At 38.3% G+C, this 24,651-nt stretch overlaps 1 protein-coding gene across 4 annotated transcripts in view; it reads right to left on the bottom strand.

The window, feature by feature from the left end:
- grik4 (glutamate receptor, ionotropic, kainate 4) overlaps positions 1 to 24,651 on the bottom strand; it is a 734,878-nt gene that overhangs the window by 705,821 nt on the left and 4,406 nt on the right. The window contains exon 1 of one of the 4 annotated variants that reach the window (XM_057839363.1): positions 17,528 to 17,567. The exons of the other annotated variants lie outside the window; for them this stretch is intronic. The gene's annotated coding sequence lies outside the window, so the exon portion shown is untranslated. Of the gene's footprint in view, positions 1 to 17,527; positions 17,568 to 24,651 lie in introns of those variants that run through there. 4 annotated transcript variants of the gene reach the window in all.

Raw genomic sequence — 24,651 nt, forward strand, 5'->3', positions numbered from 1 at the left:
AAGCTATTAACAACTTGCTATTTCATTACGTCAAGAAATACTCAGGCAAAATATATTAGCTTTCAGTCTATTTCACGCCAATGTCAGCAGAGCAAAGTGTTGACTGCAGCGCATGCAAAAGGATTTGCAAGTTTATATATAGAATCAAGACAAGTGTAGAACTGGCAACTGCAAGATCTTTTTTTTGAGCAGATCAGGGTAGAAATAAAAATCCTAACACACCACACAAAACGATAATCACTCTGGATCATCTTTTAGTGACATCCCGTAATCAAGCTTTAGTGGTCTATGATGGAACGTGGAGAAAAATGCTCAAATCAAACTTTATTATGGATAGGAGACTTCTCTGCTATAGTGCACTTAATTTATGATGACGCGCATGGCACAATTTCAGCAGATATATTCAATGGCTGCACTTCTTTGACTTCTATTTTTCCTAGAAAACTGACAGCTATATAGAGTGCTTTTATTAGTTCTCAAAGTATCTCAGGGACCACTAGGTCAAACCTTTTTTGTGTGTTTAGCTTCATTCATTTTGTCAAATGAGATGAAATACTTTCTGCTGGTATGATAAACAAAAGAGCAGCAGTATTTTTTTGCCCATTGTCTTCGGTTAAAATGATTACCGTAGATAATCATGTATAGGTCGCACCGACAGATAGGTTTGACTCCTAGTTGTGGTTAAAAAAAGTATTTTAGGTTGACTTAAATAGAGGTCACACCACAGGATGGGAGCTATATTTGGCAACATTTTCAACGAGAAAAAAAAACTTGGTAAATTTTGTTATTTATTGACTGGATTTTTATTTGGAACAACCAAGTACGCGATACAAACAATGCCAATGTGGTAAATATATTAGTTTCTAAAATTTGTTTCTTAACCGTCTTATGGTAACTCTTCCTCATGATCATGGATGGAAGCCCTCATATTCCTCTTCATCATCGCCAAGAAATGTTTTTTACGCACACCTAGAGCACCCTCTTGAGGTCCCTTGGTAACATTTTTTCTTGTGAAAACCAAGATAGCTGCGCGAAGTACACAGTTGCAGCTTTGCCCGTGATGTTGGTCTTTATTTCTTCCTTGGACAAGTTTTGTTCTGAACTACTGCTTGTCTAAAGTACGTGGCGTATTTTTGTTGTTGTGTCAGATGTTGTATTTTTAATATCAGACATTTGTAGGTTATTTTGAAAATACAGTAGCTTTTCTGTATAGTTAGCATATAGCTAACGCTAAGTTGTATGCTTTTTCAGGTTTTACGACTGTCTAAATTGGGCAATGGTCAGAGCAAGGACAGCATATCGGGCAAATAGGTCACACCCACATTTTTGGGTGAAATTTTCGGTTAAAAAATGTCACGGAATTAAACCTTGAAAGATTTGAAAGGGTTGAAAGGGACCTGAGTGTCATTTGGATGTCGGGTTTATCATGTGAGGCTCATTGTTCGCATAACCTTGTACTGGATGACTCCACTTGCATTAGCACACGAGACATGATAAGTATTAGTCGCATTCATAGCCTTTTTATGAAGGCTCATATCCGCTTCAGGTCATCCAAATGGTTTTTATATTTACTTGGCTGGGGTTATTCCACGCCTCTGGTTCATTGCTCAGCTTTCCAGCTGCCTTCGGTACAGCCCCGATGATATATTGAGCATTTAACTGTGGAACAATTATTACAGCAAACGGACTGTAAATCTCATTTCTTGTGGAGGTTAGGAAATGCAGGTCTGCTAACTTCCAGCAACTTCCTTGTTTTCTCAAGTGTGCGAAACTCCATACAGTTCTGTATGCTGTTATGTCGCTTTGTAAATACACAGCAGGTCTAGGAACAGAATGATATTCTTGTGCCAAAAATAACACAGAAAGATATTTACCAAATAAAAGACATGGTTCACTAAACGTAAGTAGGACTGATGTCGATAGAACAGAGCTGTTTGGTACGGTCATAGGACAGAGACTTTGGTTGCTTGGTTCAATTCAGAGAGTGTCTGATGCTAATTAACCTGAAAATCAGCAGAGCTCACAGAGTAAATGTCACACAAACCCTTAGTGACCTGCCTTGTATTAGCAGTGTGCCTTGAGAAAAAGCCACAAAGCAAAACAAAATGGTTGACTTTAGAACAGTAACCAATTCAGTATTAACACTTTGCATAATAACACATTTCATTGTACACAATGTAAGTTCACACGATGGTGAGTCACTTCACAAAAATATGACTCCTGAATGAATAAAATGGAATACAATTAAATTAAATATAACTTAACTAGGGATGTCAAAATTATCGCGTTAACGGGCGGTAATTAATTTTTTTAATTAATCACGTTAAGATATTTGACACAATTAACGCACATGCCCCGCTTAAATGTGAAATGTGTACTTGTTGTGTTTTTCAGAGTTTTTTCGCCCTCTGCTGGTGCTTGGGTGCGACTGATTTTATAGGCTTCAGCACCCATGAGCATTGTGTAAGTAATTATTGGCATCAACAATGGCAGGCTATTAGTTTTTTTTTTTTTTTTGATTGAAATTTTTACAAATTTTATTAAAACGAAAACATTAAGAGGGGTTTTAATATAAAATTTCTATAACTTGTACTAACAAGTATAACATTCATCTTTTAAGAACTACAAGTCTTTCTATCCTTGGATTGCTTTAAGAGAATGTTAATAATGTTAATGGCATCTTGTTGATTTATTGTTATAATAAAGAAATACAGTACTTAGTAGAGCTGGGAATCTTTGGGCACCTAACGATTCGATTACGATTACGATTCAGAGGCTCCGATTCGATTATAAAATGATTATTGATGCACCCCCCTCCTTTTTTTTTTTTTTTTTTTTTTTAATGTTTTGTACATTAGTTCCAAAATTGTTCAAAAATACTCTCAGGCTAAACCAAACTACTATTTCAGTATCAAGTTAACATATAGCAGTAAACAAATATACAAAAATAACAGTAAATAAAAAAACTCCAGTCCCCATTCTTTATCAGCAGCTTTAAATTACAATTAATTAATTTAATGTTGTGAATCAACCATTAAAGTTGTTAAAATTGCTCCCGTTATTCCATGATTTCCCTTTTGTCTACTTTCGACATGTGAAAGTTTTAAAACTATTTTAAAGATAGATTCAAGTCAATACCGATTTAGGAGTATTTTAGATAAAAAGTTAATTAGGTTTGCTTGGAAGGTTCGCTACAACAGCCTTGCAGGGAAGTGTACTGCTTTAAGATGGCGGCCGTTTACTAACGCCCGCATCTAGCTTTTTGTAGATGTGCTGGTAACGCTACCGAATCTATATTGCATCTAGTCCTATATAAATGATATCTACCATAACATTATGTGGATGTACTTTGTTGCAGCTTTTCGGTAGCAGTCAGGTATGTTGTTGTGTTTTTTTATCTCGTGGGATGAGTTGAGCTAGAGCCGTGAGTTGAGCATTGGCATTACCCGAGGGGCCGGGTAATGAGAAGCATGATGTTTAGCTACTCTCGCGCCGTTCTTCCTCATTGCGTCCCGAAGACCGCGCGGCGCGTTGAGTGTGTTGTACTTCCGCTTTACTTGGCATATTTCAATAATCGGAATTTGGATGTTTGTGAATCGTTCTCGAATCTTCCACGACCGAATCGCGAATAATCTAAGAATCGGAAATTTTGCACACCTCTAGTACTTATGTACCGTATTTTGAATGGATATATCCATCTTGTGTCTTATCTTTCCATTCCAACAATAATTTACAGAAAAATATGGCATATTTTATACATGGTTTGAATTGCGATTAATTGTGATTAATTACGATTAATTGATTTTTAAGATGTAATTAACTTGATTAAAAATTTTTATCGTTTGACACCCCTAAAATTAACCACAATTATAAGTCTTGAAAATGTGTCTTCAATGTGTGCAAAACTTATGCATATCACACAAAGTCTCAGTCATTCGCTGGACACATCATTCCACTTCATTCCAACTGAATTTCAAAGAACCACAGCTACCGGTACATGAATTTGTTGGGGTTTTTTTAAACATATATTCCAAAAGAAGGCCAGCTTAACAAGGGATGTTAAAATGAGGACCTGTAATCCCCCTTCTTATACTGTTGACGCATTGCCAAAAAAACAAATATTACTGAACAATGTCCTCCACCGCAATGCTACACTAATTGGCCAAGTGTGGATTGATAATGAAAGGTCGCGGTTATGAGTCACAATCCTTTATTAATATTTATAGGGACTTGCTTTATTGGGCAAGGGACTATAGTTAAACTAGCCAGAGGTGTCTTCCTGCAAGCAGAATTCATTTCCGGTTTGGATGCTGAGAGGAGAAAACCTCCAGCTCAAGAGGGACTCTCAGCATCTCCAGCGGCCTCCAATAATGTCACAAAAAGTCACAATGTTTATTGCTCGCTGGAATACTTTAAAAAGAGAAAAACACAAAGTTGGTTACACTGAGTGTCCACTCGTTTAGACGCATGCTCCAAGTCTGCCCACGCAAACAAATGCCAATCTCGAACTGCCCTCACAAAAGCAAGTGCTTTAAAGCAACACTATGCAACTTTTTAGTTCGTTAGTTAGTTTAGGGTCGATTTTAGCGACACTGATGGACAAAAGCGGTAGTGTTTTGACTAAAGGAAGACTGCATTTCCCATGATAGGCTGTATTGGCCGAGCGAAATTGTGTTGGTTCGTTCCACTCAAATGGATCTACATGAACTCTGCTTTATAATATACATACGTTGCTAATTAGTTCCAAAAAAAAGTTCTACTCACGGTTTCCAGTCATATTTTAGTAATTAGCATTTTTGTGTCGGTCTTGAACAAATGAGAGATGCATATGGCACCGTTTCGTTGACTTTTGACTAAATTTCGAATGTGGTTATCTTATCTTTTGTTCATCTTTGCTCGTGTTGGAGCTGGACATGCTCGACGCCATGTTGTTTGTTTTCGAAACCATGGCAACAATCCTCGTCTCCTATTGGTGCACATGACCGCCGTATCAATATCACTGCGCCGCGGGGGGAAAAAAGACCGGCACAAAAACGCTAATTAAAAAAATGACTGGAATGTTTATTCTGTATATCCTGGTAGCTTCTTTTTTTCCTCAGACAAAACTTTTTTGTCTCTTGTTGCTCTGCCATTTTTGCAACATTTGCACGAAAGCGTTTGCATCGACTTCCGTCTTTATAATGAATTGGGAAAGCGGGAAGTGACGTATGTCGTGAGGCAGTCGACACATGTGTAGTTTTTTTGTGTGACAGGGTTCCTGCCACCCTCTTCAATGTTAATTAGTGCCAGTGAAAGCAATACAGACCCCCTGAACATAGTGTAGAAGAGGTGTCATTCAACTAGCTGTCAGTCAACATATTATCACAAATGTTATGAAAATATCTTATAAAGGTTAAAAATTTACCTAGTTTTGCTTTAAATCCTTGATTGACTAGGGCAGGGGTCGGCAACCCAAAATGTTGAAAGAGCCATATTGGACCAAAAAACAAAAAAACAAATATGTCTGGAGCCGCAAAAATTAAAAGCCTTATAATGTAGGCAGCACATGCTTTATGTACCTGTATTAGCTATATTAGTGCACTATTAAAATGACTAAGCTAGTTACAAATACTCAGTGAGCCTTCCTGATTAAATGTTTATCTTCGCTGCAGTGCATCCTATAGAGCAGGGGTCGGAAACCTATGGCTCGTGAGCCAGATCTGGCTATTTTGACGGTTGCATCTGGCTCGCAGACAAATCGTTAATTAAAAAAAAAAAAATCATTATACTACTTTGCGCATTGCACGAAACAGCGACGTCACGGCGACTAGAAAGCCGGTTCGTAGTAATTTTAGTGGGAAAGTGGCAAACATACATGTCGTTGTGTCTATCTATCGATTTATCTATCTATCAATCACATTGGCAACGCAGATGAAGCAGAGACACTGTTAATGTGGGGTTGCAGTATTTTGCTGTTGAAAATAGTGGCAAATGTGCGCATGTGTGTGAGGTCAGGAAGTAAACCTCGTTTTCAATTTCGTTTTCTACGTTGTCAGATAATTTTCAAAACCCTTTTGAGAAGACGGCAAAAAGAAAAAAGACCAGGAGTATCGTACTTTTCAGCAGGAAAGGACAGGATACAGACAAGATAATTAAACAGATAAAAGACATGCCTCTGTCGGCAAGAACTGTTCACGATCATACCATCATAATGTCAAATTAAATTGAGGCAACGCAAGTAAAGGACATAAATCCAGCACCATTTTTTTTCTCTCACTTTGGATGAGTCAACAGACGTAAATAATTTATCCCAGTTCAGCGTGATTGCAAGGTTTTGACTGTAAAAGGGATAACAAGAGGAGAGGACTATTATCATTCAAGTCCTTCACTGAGTTCGCTAAAGAAAATCTACCGATGTAAAAACTTGTTTCGGTGTGCACTGATGGTGCTCTGTGCATGGTGGGGGAAAAACAGGATTCGTAGCGCTTCTTTGTGAACATGAAAACAGTTTCTCAACGCCTGCATGAAGCTCAAACTCACCAAGTATCAACCAGGCTACAAAGCCATCAGCAAAACCATGCAGCACCAGAAATCCCACTAACAGTAAGAAATACTCATCGTTGATTAGCAACAGCTTAACAATGTTATTAAAAAGAATTCAGAGACTTATTGTACTTTAAATGTGTTGAAATTACATAAAATGCTCACGTTATTTGTATTTTTAGTTTTAACATTGTATGGCTCTCACAGAATTACATGTGAAAATATGTGGTGTTAATGGCTCTTTCAGCCAAAACGGGTCCCATCCCCTGCTATAGAGAATGATGCACCACGTGACTACAGATGTTGTACGATGCCGCCTCCAGTTTAACTTCATTACAATATTAATGAATTAGAGGAGTCATGTTTGTCTTCCTAAGGAAACCATATTAAAACAAAAATATATTTCCCTGCCCCATCTTTTTCCTCTTTCAAACATTTTTGAAAAAGCTCCAGGGAGTCACTAGGGCAGCGCTAAAGAGCCGCATGCGGCTTTGAAGCCGCAGATTGCTGCCCACTGGACTAGGGGAGTCATATTTATCAAAAAAATATATATATGTGCAAAACGAGGCACACAACTGATTGGTTATGCAAACAAAAGCTGTGCATTTTATCCTGTCAGAGAGCATCAATTGCAAATAAAGTGATTGATCAAATCTGAGAAAAATTGTGATGGCTGAGTTTGCGTGTTTAAATATGACCGATTGTCTATTCAGCAACGCGGTCGTTGAGCGTCTGAAAGATCCAAAGGCTGACTTGGGTGGAGTGACAAGAAGGATTCATGCCGTGTCATCTGTATCTTTTGCAGCATACTTTGAAATTAACTCAATACTGTGATGTTCAATAGTCTTGGTTTCACTCTTCCAGTTCCATCACTTCAAACTCTTACTTGCTTGATCTGTGGGGACGACCATCAAAGCAACCTGAAGTCCATATAACCTCTTTAAAACATGGTGATTTTGACCTATTTCACACCTTTTGCAATCACAGCAAAACCTGTTAAAGTAAGCGAACACTATTCTGATGCCACTGTCATTTTCGTAAATTTTACTAAAACCCCCGCACACAGCCAATTAAGGTTCTTTGAGAATTATGAATCTCTCATAAGAAGTCTTATTTTGCTGTATAACTTTGAGCTTTTATCCATCCAACATCGGTCATTTCTGGTAAATGTGGCTCAGACGTGATTATCTGAAAAGATAGCAAGGGAGATATTTTCTCCTCGCACTTAATTAATCTTTACAAAATATATGGAGGAAAACACTCAGGTGATTTGAAGTTTCGCTCTGAGACCCCCAATTTGGCCACATTTCAAAATTGTGCATGTGTGATACATCATTGGAAACCTTGAAATCTCAATTTTCTGGGGGAAGAAAACATTTTGAACAGGACGGCATTTAAAAAAAAAAAAAATTCAAACAGCAAAACCCTATCTGGAGGTGAGAGCACGCTAGAGCAGAATTACAGACGGCAAGACTTTAACGAGATATTATTGCGTACTTATCTTGTTTCGATCCAAAAACTCCATGTAGCATGTATCACGGCGTGTCAAGACTGGATTTTTGGGGGATTTAATGGGTGAATATGGTAATATAACAAGGGTCGCAATTAAAGATGTCCCGATCACACCATTTTCAAAGTATCGGAATCGGCAAAATAATATCGGACATGCCTTTTTTAAATATATATTTTTTTTATTTAAATCGTTTTCTAATTGGATTTAACGTTACAGACAAAATGTCTTACACTCATCCACAGTAGTTTTGGCTTAAAGTAGGGCTATCAAACTTATTGCGTTAACGGCGGCAATTAATGTTTTTTAATTAATCACGTTAAATAATTAACACATGCGCTACACGACCCACTCACGCATTGTCGCATTCAATCTACAAAGGTGCCGTTTTACCTATATATAGAGCTAAAAGGCAGCGTACAATGAGTAGAGAGAATTTTGATAGCCTTTGGAGCCTTTTTTTTTTTTTTAATTTGGCTAAAGCCTTATATTCACTCTCTCAGCAATTAAAAATATCGTGGGAGAAAATGTGGGGTAGAAAGGTAGTAGTTGATCATTTTCTTAACACCCTATGTTCTTTCCCAACGCAGAGAAGATATATCAATTGGTGACCCTACGCACAGTCATGGTTGCACTTCCCATCATGCATTTGGGCAGAACAGTTAAATGGCTGCAGTATCATTTACTTAAAGCTCAACAAATACACTAGATGGCAATATTTAGTCACAATATACATAGTCACATTTATCCTTTAAGAATTACAAGTCTTTCTATCCGTGGATCCCTCTCAGAAAGAATGTTAATAATGTAAATGCCATCTTGAGGATTTATTGTCATAATATACAAATACAGTACTTATGTACTGTATGTTGAATGTATATATTCGTCCGAGTTTTATTCATTTTTTTCTTAATGCATTGCCAAAATGTATATGATCGGGAAAAATTATCGGGAATGATTGGAATGGAATCAGGAGCAAAAAAAAAAAAAAAAAGCAATCGGATCGGGAAATATCGGGATCGGCAGATACTCAAACTAAAACGATCTGGATTGGATCGGGAGCAAAAAAACATGATCGGAACAACCCTAGTCGCAATGCAGAAATCGCAGACATCAAGGAGTGGTAGAGATTTTCTTTTTCACATATTTTTCCCTTTAAACTTTTTTTTTTCAATTTTTCATTATTTGGACCGGTTATTTATTATCTAAATTATTGGGGAAAATGCGACAGTAACGAAAAAAATATAATTCAGCGTTAGTTATGAGGTAGATATCCGAGACTTTTTTTTTATTACAGACGCCAATTTTTTCGTTGTGACGTAATTTGTTTAAAAGTTTAAAATATGCGAGTGAATAAGTTATTAAAATCGTTTTTTTTTTTTTTTTTTATAACTAAATATTAGACGTCAATTAATGATTCTAAGCTAAAAATGACAAACATTTTGAATAATAAATGCGGTTACTTACCTTCTTTTTATGGCTGTGTTGAAACAAAAGCGGTTGCGCGACGTCTGTAAACGGGTTTTTTCAGGGTAAAACGTACAAATTAAAAATACCATAATTGCCCGAATATAACGCCAACTTTTTTTCCCCAAAATCAACTTGTAAAATCATGGTGCGCATTATAAACGGGTACATGGATGGAGACAGAAATTATATATATATATATATATATATATACCAATTTTTTTTTGTATTGACACGGCCATGTTGTGTTGAAGAAACGCATGTGGCGATCCATTGCCGACCACTACGGTACGTGACGTCACCATTTTGTTTCGGTAATACTTCACTCTGATCGGCCGAATGGTTTCGTCTGTGTTAAATTCTGCTTCTTTCACTCTTCATAATGCACAGAATTTAGTTTCTTGAACTCATCTGAGTCAACGTTTATTGCAGCGCCGCAACTCGGACCATAACAAACGTAACAACACAGACTTCCTGTGTGTGTCTGTCAACTATATCTGTCCCTCGGGAAACTCAAACCCAAATAACAATAGTTCCTATTGTTACTGTCGTGTCGACATCAATGAGCGCTCTCGGATTTCCGACTTTCTCACTTTCCTTTTACCGTATCAATCCATGGAAGAAACATTTATTCATCATGATGAAACGAGCAAGTTATACAGCAGCCTTTAAAAGAAAAGTCACATCTGTTTTGTTTTCTCCTAGATTCTGGTAAGTTGGAGAAGTTTTCAAATCATATTATTACCGTAAATATTGTCAGTTTATGGTAATGTTTTGAACTACCAATATGCTATGCTTGTGCTGTGTTTAACCAGTCAGTAAAATGACATTTCTGTATCTGTACACGAGCTCTGTTTTCTTGTATTCTTCTATTTATTGGTGCTAAAATTAGGGTACGCGTTATAAACGAGTACAATAATATTCCCTAGATTTTACAAGTAAATTTGGGATGCGCATTATTCACGGGTGCGCCTTATATTCGGGAAATTACGGTAGTTCTGGTGACCGTGTATCTGCTATGGCAGCATATACTGGACTGTCTCAGAAAATTAGAATACACAATATTCTAATTTTTTGAGACAGTCCTGTGTATATATACAGGACTGTCTCAGGAAATTAGAATACACAATATTCTAATTTCCTGAGACAGTCAGGAAATTAGAATATTGTGTATTCTAATTTCCTGAGACAGTCCTGTATATATACACAGGACTGTCTCAAAAAATTAGAATATTGTGTATTCTAATTTCCTGAGACAGTCCAGTAGACATATTGTTCTATCAAACACAACAGTTGTTTTGGCTTAAAATACAGCAGTTTCTTTTAAAGAGGAGTGCAAGAGCAGAAACTACTTTTTCAGTCTTGACTGTGTTTTCTGCCATATATATGTTTCGATTGTTTGAATTAACGTAATGATAAATATTTATTTCGATGAAATGCAAAAACACCTGCAAATTGCATTCTCATATAAGTAGCAAGGAAATGTAGAATCCAAGCATTGTGAGCCAAGTGTACTCCAACATTACTGTAGTATATACACCATAACAGCCCTGCCACCTGCAGTTGCATGCTACCACAAGCAAGCACACAAATAAACGCGCACATGGGGACAAGCAGTGGCATAAAATTCTACTCAGGGGGACCCCAAAATTGAATTTACGGCAAGTGAAATTGGATAACGCACTACTACTTGTACCATAAATGTCATAAATCAGTACTACCGTCTTCCCATATGACAACTAAGATTGTGTATGTGCTATTCTTTTGATTCATGTATGCTGCCAATAGAGCAGCTTCTATAGGGCTGAAGGAAAGCAGTAGGGTTTTCATAATATGCGCGTTCTCGCATATTATGTTTTTTTAATTTTTTCTTTCATTATCAGAACTTTAATTTATGCAAACAACACGAAATTAACATGTGGTCTATTGCCAAAATGTATATTAGTTAGCCAACTTCAGCAACATTTTACAGAAATGTTTGCTTTTGTTTTCCCAGGTATATCATTGTTTTGTTGCTAGGCAGTTTAGATGGTTCTTTGGCCTTGATGCACATTCAGTTTAGTGGGAAAATTATGCAATGTACTCTTATGAATGTAGTTTCAGGTTCAAAAGAAATATTCATCCATGCACCTCTGATTGACTTGCAACTAATCTAGGGCATGTTCCAATTTGTCTAATCGTATAATAGGTATTTATTTGTCTAATAAATATAAACTATAAACGCAGCAGAGCTCCATTAAGGCGGGACTCTTCCAACTTTGGTATGGATGAACGACCATATCGTAAAACTTTTATGACGCATAATAAATGTATGTATGCTCACCTTTTTACAACTCAGATTATCATTTCCCTAATCGTGTGGTTGCGAGTCAATGAGATTGTGGGGTTGGGTAAATGGGCGGGTTTTGCATTAAAATATACCTGTCCACAAAGGTGTGTTTCTGCTACCTAAAACTTCCCATTGAGGGATGGTAATGGGCAAAGTAAAAAAAAAAATGTTTTTAAATCCCACAAATCATTCCTGTTTTAATGACTAGCATAAATCCATATCGAAAAGGCAATGTAATAACAACTGCTGGCTCCAGTAGGGCACTGCATCTGAATCACAGAGCAAAGCGGTCCATGTAAGTTTTAAAAGCACTTGTCCATAGTAATGTACGATATATATCGTCAAAACGGAATAAAATGACATATCACAGGAATCTTGTATCGCCAACACAGTGGTACCTCGACATACGAACGCATCGCCATACGATGTAAAATTTTGCTCCTCATTTGTCTTGACGAATGACGACATGCTCGAAATACAACGATTCACAATAGCGTCTTAGTTTTGCTTCCCGCAAGACGGCAGCACGGCATATTTTCTTGTGAGAAATCAACATGGGTCCCAAGAAGGTTCGTGCAGATGGTGAAAAAAGGTGATGTTTACCCATAGACTTCATAATTATATTGACGGGACAAATTCCCCAGACACTGCAACACGCCTTCAAGTAAGGAGCCGTCCTACACTCCACTTCAGTCAGTTGAAGTCGCCGCAGTTACTCTCAAAATACACGCAGCGATCCAACGCCAGAATTCGGTTGAAAAAGTGTGAAAGCTGTACTGCATACAAACAGGAGGGATCGTTCCAGGAGTGATTTGTTTGAGGATTCAAGGTAATTATTATATTTTTCGTACCATGCATGCATTTTGAAAAGTTGTGAAAGAAATCAATGGGAGAAATTATCCGCTATGGCATTGGCATCATAGTTCGCAATATTTAGGTAAAATAAATGCTTGTCACGGTTTGTCCATAACAAACACCACGTTCAAACATAAGGGTGTCCATATGTGCACTTGGCACGAGGCCACCCTAGGCCGCAGTTCGATGATCGACTTTGCTATCGTGTCATCGGACTTGCGGCCGCATGTTTTGGACGCTCGGGTGAAGAGAGGGGCGGAGCTGTCAACTGATCACCACCTAGTGGTGTGTTGGCTCCGATGGCGGGGGAAGATGCTGGCCTGACCTGGCTGGCCCAAACGTATTGTGAGGGTCTGCTGGGAACGGCTGGCAGAATCCCCTGTCAGAAAGAGCTTTAACACCCACCTCCGGCAGAACTTCTCCCTTGTCCCGGGGGAGGTGGGGGACATTGAGTCCAAGTGGGCCATGTTCCGCACCTCCATTGTTGAGACGGCCGATCGGAGCTGTGGCCGTAAGGTAGTTGGTGCCTGTCGTGGCAAGCTGAAGAAGGAGGCCTACCGGGGCCTTTTTGGCCTGTGGGACTCCGGAGGCAGCTGACAGGTACCGGCTGGCCAAGCAGACTGCAGCTTCGGCTTTCGCCGAGGCAAAAACTCGGACATGGGAGGAGTTTGGCGAGGCCATGGAGGATTTGTTTATTGACTAGCATCATAGTTCGCAATATTTACATAAAATAAATGCTAACTGCTTGTTTTTTTTCTGCTTTAAACCAAGAATCGAGACTGTTTTACGTCCATATCTATAAAAAAATCAGGGATTTCAGCATTTATTCACAAGCATTTTCAATTGAAAAAGCTCCGTTTTCATAAGGCGGACGCCATTATTTGCTTACTGACTAGCATCATAGTTCGCAATATTTACGTAAAATAAATGCTAACTGCACGTTTTTTTTTTTTTTTTTTTTTTGCTTTTAACCAAGAATCGAGACTGTTTTACATTCATATCTATAAAGAATTCAGTAATTTAAGCATTTATTCAAAATCATTTTCAACGGAAAAAGCTCTTTGTTTTCATTAGGCGGCCGCTACATTGGCTTACTGACTAGCATCATAGTTTGCAATATTTACAAGCGTGGTGTGCGCGTCAGTGAACTCGCTCAACAATATGGCCGGTATATGTCTACGATCTCGACGGTCCCCCTCCGACCTCCATTTGTCTTGTCCTTATAAGTTAAGGTGAAAATTGCTGTAACATCCACTGGGAAGTCTCCAGCTTCATCAGGTTTTTAAACATATATTTCAGAACTTGTGCAACACCATACGACTAATGTTCGCTGTAGCCGACGCCAACAACAACAGAACATGAATAGAGAAAGTAAAAAATTCCCACCTCTGTCTCGTCAGTCACACGGTGCATTCAGGAACAGCATGCAAAACATAACTGCCCCATTAGAATCTGATTCGTTAAATTATTATTATATTACTGTTAATATTACTATTATATTTATAATGTATTTGTTTGGCTATGTGTAATTGCTATTTGTAATTGTAGATTCAGTATTTATGAATGATTTAGCATAGGAACGAATCGTTAATTTATTCTTATGGGAAAACCCCACTCGACATACGACTATTTCGACTTACAAACCAGGTCCTGGAACGAATTGAATTCGTATGTAGAGGAACCACTGTATCATACAGTGTATCACAAAAGTGAGTAAACCCCTCGCATTTCTGCAGATATTTAAGTATATCTTTTCATGGGACAACACTGACAAAAGGACACTTTGACACAATGAAAATAGTCTGTGAGCAGCTTATATACAGTTAATAGAGCTAATTTATTTTCCCTTCATAAGAACTCAAACTATAGCCATTAATATCTATACCCCTGGCAAAAGTGAGTACACCCCTTAGAAGCTACGTACACCTCTAAATGTCCAAATTAAGTACTGCTTGTTATTTTCCCTCCAAAATGTCATGTGACTCGTTACAGGAGTGCTGTCAGCATTGCTGCAGAGATTAAAGCAGTAATGTGAAGTAATTTCTTCACATGCCAAATAGGGTCACAAGTAATTAAACATTGTCCAACAAATAAAGCATGAAAAAATAATTTATATGTTGTATATTTGACAAAATAATCGCGTTTCCGAAGTTCGAGCCTGAAAGGGGACGAACCCGGAAGTGATACGTCACACCGGGAATGCGATGGCACCTCCATACATACGGCCGCCATACAAAGCCCTTCAAACAATGATTCAAACAGCGATATAAGCGATAGATCAAGCGCAAGGGAGGAGATCCAAGTTTTTGAAGAGTTGGAGGAAGAAGAGGAGATTGGAATTTTATGTTATTAGCCAGACGCTAATCAGGATGCAAACAATGTGCCTATACTACCTGACATGGAATGGATACAAGACCCATCGAGATTATAACATTGGTAAGATATAGGCTGTTATTATTTTCATGATTTGAAGATGCAGGCATTTGCACATAATTTTATGTTTTTGTCTATCTGATGACATTGTTAAAAAAAAAAAAAAATCAGACTTCATGTTCATTTTGGCAGATCCGGCAGCTCTCGTGCATATAAAATAATAATATAAAAACGTTGGGGGGAAAGAAGGAGATGAGTCGTCGTTATATCTTGACCGAGTGACCCACACGACACCTTTATTGGCTTTTACAATTTTACTCAACGTCTTGCCAAGTGACTCTGAACAAAAACTTCTCTCTCTTTTAGTGAAGGAGTAAGGCACAAACAATGTCACATCTAAATGACATGCGTACCCTCTACTGGTGAACTCACGTATTACAGCTAAATAATATCCACTATATCACAGTCGCCGATGGCTTTCTCCACTTTATTGTGGCAACAATAACAAAACAAAGTGGTGTCTAATGGCGTGAGGAAATGTAGTTTTTTTCACACAAGCGAACAGATTACAAAGCACCACTTCAGTGTTGTCCCGAGACTACATTTCCCATGATTCACTGCGTGGCCTGTGCGCTCGCTGACTCGGTGCCAGACATTAAAAGCAACACTTGTCACCTGTCAGCGGTTCTCGCGAAGCGGCGAAACACAAACTAGAAGGCTATCAAGCGATCACCGTGAAAGAAACGGCAAACCGTACAAATGCAATGCAATGCTTGAAGCATGAAGGTGGAAATACATAATACAAATACAAATAAATGTGCACAAACTCACCGGCGGTGTGTGTCTCTTACTGTAACGTGACCGTGAATTACCGCGACGCCGACCCGCTTATGTGCACATCCACACCCCTTTCCCGATTGACAGTGGATCAACCCTTTCGGACAAGATCGTAGATGACGCACAATTTAAACACGCTTAACCTAGCGAGCGCAACAACAACTATGATCGGGGATAGCCTCGGCTAACGTCGCTAGCTTATACTGTTCATTCCACAACAGTTGGCAGCTCTGCTTTGACAAAGTCATCAGTCTTCTATCCAAAAATCACACTTACTTTTTGGCAAATCCTTGATCATAAGCAGACCGGTTAAGGAAGCAGGCATCTTCGAAGTGTTTGCAGCAGAGAACACTACTCGATGATGGCATGAAATTCATTCGCTTCGTGCGAACGAAAGATGTCCATTTACGTGCCCTGCTATCCTTTGGCCACTCATACAACTTTTTGTTTGAGTGAGAACAAACAGTGGCGCCTCCAGAAATTTTTCATAGGGGTGGCCAGATGGGGCCACTTAAAATCTTGGGGTGGCACACAAACTAAAAGCCATAATTTCGGGTTTTCATTATATTATTGCAGTAAAAAGGTCAGGGAAAAACTGTCAGAAAGACTTAAGGACACCGTTACTGATATACTTTGGTTTATTGTGTAATATTTGATGTTAATGATTTAATGTGCATAGTCCATAATCCATAGTTGTTCAGTTTATTCCGTTTTTCACGGCCGTCTGAATGGGTTTCGTCACTCAGCACAAAATGGATTACTCGCTATGCACACTTTTCGTACTTTATTGGGCACAGCAGCACACAGAAGGTAATAACCTCAAGTAAAACCATGTACAATAAACAAAATGTATCTATATATAAGGTACAAAATTAAATAAAATGGAACCAATAAGCATAAATTCACTTATTCTTACTATTATAACTGATATAAACTACAATGTATTTATAACATAGTATGATTTTACTACGACAACACATTGATTTTAAGATTACGTATTACTATTGTCACCAGTAACTATTACCGGTTATTCATATAAATATATGATTAAATATATGATATGTAAACATGAATGTATAGTATAAGTACATGATGATAATCATGTTAAATATATCATATAACATCTTCAAACATATTTACGTATATGATTTACGCACATGTAGTTCGCTTGTCACAAAAGAAAATACATCTACCATTTATAATGGGAAACACAAGCAAACACCGTCCAATAGCACACACTGGTGGCTGTCAGCGGAACTACAAATACTAAAGTGAAATTGCGTGAATGGAAGACAACGCCCACAACCAAAGCAGGAAGTTGAACGCCGTTGTTGACCAAGCATTAATGCATTTCTCCAGCATAATCAGACACACACAACGTGACAATTGGAAATAAAGTACCCTGATTACGGCATGGACATCGCCTCATTTTTAAGTCTGTAACTCTAACTTTCTCACTTTGCCCATGCTGTCAACGCTACTGTGGGCGATTTCTCACGTGGCTCTGACAACAGTGAACTATCAATGGAACGTCATGCACACTAAGCAAAGTAGATATTGAAAAGGAGTATTCAATCAAACAGGCATCTAAAACAAATGGCATGAATCTAATACATGAACTTAAAGTGGCTTACCAGTGTGGTCATGCTGGTGACGAGCGCTGCTGATTCGTACTGCAATCAAACCCCGGTGTGTTTCAATTTACGTCACCGTAGCGTTACCTGTCAGTGGCGACCCCGCCCCCCTTCTGACGCCCAAGTTAAATCCAACAATAGTCCTGGCTGTGCATTTGGGATGAAATGCATAACTGATGCTACAACAATCTAACGATATACTGGCAAGCGGGGTGGCCACTGGGGTGGCCAACAAATTTATAGGGGTGGCCGTGGCCACCCCTGGCCACCCCTGGTGGCGCCACTGAGAACAAAACATCGCCACACACCGCCATGGCATCTTACCGAGAAGCAATGCAACAAACAATACTGTGCTATGGCGGACTTCCCTCGCACTTCCCGGTGTGACGAAATTTTCGAAGATTGCCGAAGAAAAGCATTTTCGTTGTCAAGGGTGTTGCTATGGGTTAAACAGAGAATCTGGAAGGGTTGCGTTAAAAAAAAAAAAAAAAATGCTTATAATTGTTTAGCCATTGATATTATTCAAAAACATGGTTGGCCAACCTTACTTCACATTTCCCCTTTAAAGAGGTGGGGGGTAAGCCTGTTAGTGCTCAGACTATACGCCGCATCCTACATCAAATTGGTGTGCATGGCTGTTACCCCAGGAGGAAGCTTCTTCTGAAGACGGAACACAAGAAAGCCCGCCGGTCTCATCAGACCATAGGACATGGTTCCTGTAATCCATGTGCTTTGTCTTCAGCAAACTGCGGGCTTTCTTGTGTGTGGGCTTTCAAATAAAGTGTTATCTATTAACCCAAATAAATCGACAAATAAGCCGTACTGGACTATAAGCCGCAAGATTCATAATGAAGTAGCAGTTTATAGTCCGAAAATTACGGTATTTCCTCTTGAAAATTGAGATGAAAATTAAGTGTGTCTTGCAATGTGCCAACATGCTGGTGATCACTAATTAGAATTTCACAAGTGAAGAATTTGAACAAAGCCCCCTCAAGGGAAAATCCAATCTCCGGTTTCCTCAGGTGTGAACACCTCATCTCATTCAGCACCACAAGGGATTTGAACTGAGCTGTAATGAGAGGCCTCCTTCATCCACCATCCAGAGCCTTGACTTGCCCATTCTTTATGGTTAAATCAAAAGAAAAGCTCCACATTGAGCTTTTGTAGACAAACATTTCAATTCTGTGTGTAAATGTGTATCCATCACTACTGAAAGCAGGTAAGAAAAACTTAATAAACAGTTGTACAGGTATAACCATTTTTACACTTGAAGAGAAAAAAAAGGAGTGGCAACAAGTGTCCCGATACAAAAGGAAGACATCATATTTGAATGTCAGCGTAATCTCAAAATCAGCAACATACAGTATTGGTGGTGATCAACGTGTCAAAATGCGCCAACAAACTGCTGACCTTGAAGACTAATTCATATTAATTAGGCAAGGTTCATACCGCAGGTCTTTAATGCACAATTCTGATTTTTTGTCATGTCTGTTTTTTTTGGCGCGCCCGTTGAGACTGCCTTTGTCCATTGAGCCCATTCAAGTATCATGCATGCACACTAATTTGCTGCCCTAGATGCGCTGTGCCAACTGACCCGCATGCGCATGAGCATCAAAACAAATGTTGGCTCAACGCCATTCTAGTAAGGGTGTAACGGTACATGTATTTGTATCGAACCGTTTCGGTACGTGGTGCTCAGTTCGGAACTGAGGCGTACCAAATGGGTTTCTGACGTAATGTAACCCTTACTTTTCGAGGCTATGAGTCGATCGGGTTACAGTTTCTTTGTGTAGATTATATTTACTCCGTCTTCTCTACTGTAATGAGAACCAACACAGTAGGACAGTATAACCCAGAAACTTCAAAGGAGTGACAACGTGGCCGCCGCGAGAACGCAGTGAAACGCGGGCGTTAAAGTCAATCAGCCAATGCACACCAGTCGCAGTGCAGCCGCGTGTTAGACGCGTCCTAGAAGCGGCTCAACACGACGCACGCGAAAAGAACAGCAGAGTTTATTATTTGACGCGAGACACGACCCTCCTGCGTCAATACTACTACCGGTAGCTAGGATCGGGCAGAACGGAGGTCACTCGTGTAAAAATACGGTGGATCCGGTCGATTTTCTAACTAATACGCAATCGTAACCCACTTTTTGAGTCCATCAGATCTCTTGAGTGGTAGATCGGGCACAGTTGACTTGTCTTTGTTGATTTACTGCCGTCTTCTCTGCTATAATAATAACCAACACGGCCCCGTGTTCAATACAAAACCCTCCTACCACAACAAAACAAGCAGGAACTAATAATAACATAGAAACTAAAGTTATACAACATAAAATATACAATATAAATGAATACTACATCACATTTGTAAAATATAAACACATAATAAAATAAATAATCGCCCATTTAAATAAAATAAATTTGAAATGAGCTAAAACACCTGTAATTAAATAATAAGAATAATACACAGATCCTGCTTACACAATTAAATTTATTAATTTCTGTTTGGCGCTCTAACTTGAGAAAATCCACCAATAAAGCTTTTGAAAACCATTCATAAGAAAAAAAAAAGATTCATTGAGGCATTTCATTTATAAAATACATGTTAAAATCTTTGTCATTGGGATTGCTCTTCTCTTTAGCACAGGACTTCTTTTTTCATCTTTCTTTCAGAAAGACAGCTGACCAATACGTGGGGTCTGAAAGGCAAATTGTTGTTGGATTATCTTTAAATACCAGCTACATTTTCAGCACAATTCTAGCTTTGTATAGGCTAATGTTCCTATTGTTGAAAGCACAAAGGTGTGTAATACACAACTAGCACATTTATATTTTGCATTTTGTTTTCTTACTGTACTGAAAATGAACCGAATCGTGACCTCAAAACCGAGGTACGTACCAGCCGAGATTTTTGTGTACCGTTACACCCCTACATTCTAGGGTTATCATATTTTGATTTCCAAAAAGAAGACACAAATAGCTGACATAAATAATCCCTGTTTAGTCTTATACAGGTATTTCAAAGTTTATATGGATTGATAGCATGCAGGCACTGTGCGTACATGGTGCACACATATAGGGACAGTTTGCCCCGTGTAAGCAATCTTGAAATATTTCTCATTTGAAGCACATATTCCCCCCGCCCCCCATTTTATTTTTTTATGACTGTCATCAAGCTCGTCTCTTCCTTCAAGGCCACGTCCATGGTAGGCGCAAACGCTAATGCACAACTCTATCGCTAACGTAGCGCCCTGTCACTCTCACTCTTTGCTGACATAATTGCTGCATGAATTCTGATTTGGGGTACTCGACAGTTCAGACTGTAGCCACATTCTAGAAAAATATGGCCCAGATCAGATTTTGACCACATACGAAAGTGACCTAGATCCGATTTGAAATGGTCCACTTTTATGAGACCTATCTCGTTCAGACTGTCAAGTTAAGGCCTGACTCCAGTCAGAAAATCAGATTTGTGCATTAAGACCTGCGGTATGAACCTAGCCTTACATACTGTATTAATGTGCCCCACCTTGCACTTATTAAAAACAAATCCCAAAGTAATACATACTGTAAATAACAAGCATTTGTCTATGCGGTGGTTCTTAACCTTGCTAAAGGTACCGAACCCCAAAAGTTTCACTTGTGGATTCACCGAACCCTTCGGAATTAGATAATAAAGCTCTTTTTTTTTTTTTTTTTCAAATTCAAAACCGATATATCTAAGATAGCAAGCTAATAATTTCGCAAATCCCTGTTCAAAATTCTTCAAAATTAAAAACAGGTCAAAATTTGAGCCCATACTGCCCATTGATCTGTTGTATTCCCTCATATCAAGTGTGAATCAAACTTCCACTGAGCAAACCATTTCCTCCTCCCATCAGATCGAGGACCAGCAGTTAAAAGAAATGGATTAATTGTTCCCCTTTTTTCAATCCAAACTCAAAACTTCCTTGTTCAGACTCGCCAGTCAATAATAATCCCTAATTTCTTGGTGTTTTCATTTTCTGCTACATATTTTTTATCTATTAGCATTATTATCGTTTTTGCATCTCCTTAGTATTTCAACCCTTAAATACCTGCAACATAAATCCATTATCAGAGAATCCAAAAATGTGAAAAATAAGGTCCTAATTAAACCTTTTTTTTCAAATTTGTAAAAAGAAAAGTCAAAATGAATATGTGTAATAGGCGCTCTAATATCTATAACCCTTGCTAAATCCTGTTTTTTTTTTTTCTCATGGAACCTGCAGATGCATGTGTTGACTTGCATCCATCATTTTTTTTTTCAAAGAGAAATGTCAGAATTCTGAATTATTCTCAAAATCATGAAATTTTAGGTGTATCAAATGTGATACATTTGGCAATAAAGGGTTAAATTTGCCCCAAACGTTCTATACTTTATTATTTTTGCTGTTTTCAATCTTTAATTTGTTTGAATGTTTTTTCAAATGATCTCATGGCGACCTTGAGTGCCAGAAAGGTGCCTTCAGATAAATTATTATTAATATTATTATTAAGCCAGTAAATTATGAGCAAATCAGTCCAAAACCTGGTCTAAAAGCACTTTTCTTAGATTTAATATGCGTATGAAAATAGGGCTCTGCATTAGACTTACTCACCGAACCCCTGGGGTTCGATCGAACCCAGGTTAAGAACCACTGGTCTATAGCATTAAAATCATTACATTGAGACTATGGTCCCAGCATGCCTGAATTGGCTCCTAATGCAAAAAAGGTGTGCCACATGTGAGGTAACAAGATAAAATAACTCTATATTTATTCATTCAGTCAGTCTCTGGAGTCACAAAGTCGACTACACTTAGTTTTTAATAATAGTCGACCAGCCAGGACAACGGTAACTGCACTAATGTTTTATTGTCAAGCACAAACAAACAAACAGTTGCAAATTATGTATCATTACGGATTTATTTTGCCTCTGTTCCCTCAGTGTTAAGCCATTTAGATATTGAATGGTCAACAAATGAGAGAATAATTATTAGAATTAGTACTTTTACAGGGGATATTAAAACTATGCACCCTCCTGTTCATATGCCAGAATTTTGTGGAATAAATAGTCAGACCAAAACACATTTTGGTTTCACAACTTTTCCACCACTAATACGTAAAACCTAAACAACTTAATATATGGCAGAAAACACAGACAAGACTGAAAAAGCAGTTTCTGCTCTTGCACTCTTCTTTAAAAGAAACTGCTGTATTTTAATCCAAAACAACTGTTGTGTTTGATAGAACAATATGTCTATATGCTGCCATAGCAGATTCATGGTGTTTAAGCCCCCAAACTAATTTTAATTTCTCCGTTTTACCCTCAAAACCCCTGTTTACAGACGTCGCGCAACCGCTTTTGTTTCAACCCATCCATAAAACATACGTAAACAATTATATTTATTATTCAAAATGTCTGTCATTTTTAGCTTAGAATCATTAATTGATGTCTAATATTTTGCTTAAAAAAAAGACTTCAAAAAATTATTTATTTACATATTTTAAACTTACAAATTATGTCACAATGAAGAAAATGGCCTCTGTAAAAAAGTCACGGATATCTACCTCATAACTATTGCTTAATTGTATTTTTTTTTTGTTACTGTCGCATTTTCTACGTTGTGTTAGATGATAAATAATCAATCCAAAAAAAAAAAAAAACTTATCGTATAATAGGGTAAATATATGAAAAAGAAAATCTTGACCACTCCTTGATGTCTGCGATTTCTGCATCATGACCCTTGTTATATTATCATGTTTCACCCATAAAATCCCAAAGAAATCCAGATGTGGCCATTCACAGCTGTGTTGACACTCAGTGACACATGTTACATGGAGTTTTGGGATCGAAACAAGGTAAGTACGCGATAATATCTCGTTAAAGTCATGGCGTCTTTAATTCTGCTCTTGCACCCTCTCACCTTCAGATAGGGTTTTGCTGTTAAAAAAAAAAAAAAATATTAGGGAAGTCCCGATCGATCACGATGGCGATCGATCGGGTCCGATCACGTCATTTTCAAAGTATCGGAATCGGCAAAAAAAATACCGGCCATGCCTTTTTTAACGTATATATTTTTTTTCATTAAACCGTTTTCTAATTGTATTTAATGTTACAGACATAATATGTAACACTCATCCATAGTCTTTAGTTTAGGCTTAAGGTAGGGTTATCAAATTTATCCCGATAATGGCGGTAATTAATTTTTTAAAAATGTATCACGTTAGATGTTTAACGCAATTAATGCATGTGTTGAACGACCCACTCACGCTCAATCTGTAATGGTGCCGTTTTACCCATTTAGAGAGATATAAGGCAGCGTAAAATGAGTAGAGTGAATTTTTGCAGCCTTTGGAGCCTTTTTTTAATAGGCTAAAGCATTACAATCCTTCTCCCTACAATTAGAAATATAGTGGGAAGCAATTTGGGGAAGCAAGATAGCAATTGATCTTTTTCTTGTCACTTGAAGTTATTTCCCAACGCAGAGAAGACATATGAATTGGTAGCACTACGCATGGTCATGGTTCCACTTCCCATTATGCATTTGGGTTGAATGGCTGCAGTATCATTTACTGAAAGCTCACCAAATACACTAGATGGCAATATAGACCCTACCCACGTGACGTCACAACTCCGCCCTCCTGACTGGTGCCGCCCAATTGTCCGTCAACACATCGTGTTTACCTGTTACGGCTACGTACATTCCTCCTATTTACGGCGTGTTTTTCTGCTCGTAAACATTAATAATCAAAATGGTGAAGGCGTGTGTGGCGGTCGGTTGCAATAACAGAGAAGATAGACGGAGAGACTTGAAGTTCTACCGGATTCCGAGAGACCCGGAGAGGAGAGAGCGAGATGTGCTGCTGCAATTCGACGAGAAAACTGGGCTCCAAACGATTACCACAGATTATGTAGTAGTCATTTTATATCTGGTAAGATGCATTTGATATTTATTTAGAGGGTTTTGGGCTGACAACCACAATTAAGATCATTGCTAGGCTAACCGCCGACAACATACACGTATGTATGTAGTGAGAGTGCTATCGCTAAACCATATAAACATTAAAAGCCCGAGCTCCATTGACAAATGACATGAAATAAATTAGACTTGACAGTGGA

The sequence above is a fragment of the Corythoichthys intestinalis genome, chromosome 6 (assembly GCF_030265065.1).
Source record: "Corythoichthys intestinalis isolate RoL2023-P3 chromosome 6, ASM3026506v1, whole genome shotgun sequence".
Taxonomy (NCBI): domain Eukaryota; kingdom Metazoa; phylum Chordata; class Actinopteri; order Syngnathiformes; family Syngnathidae; genus Corythoichthys; species Corythoichthys intestinalis.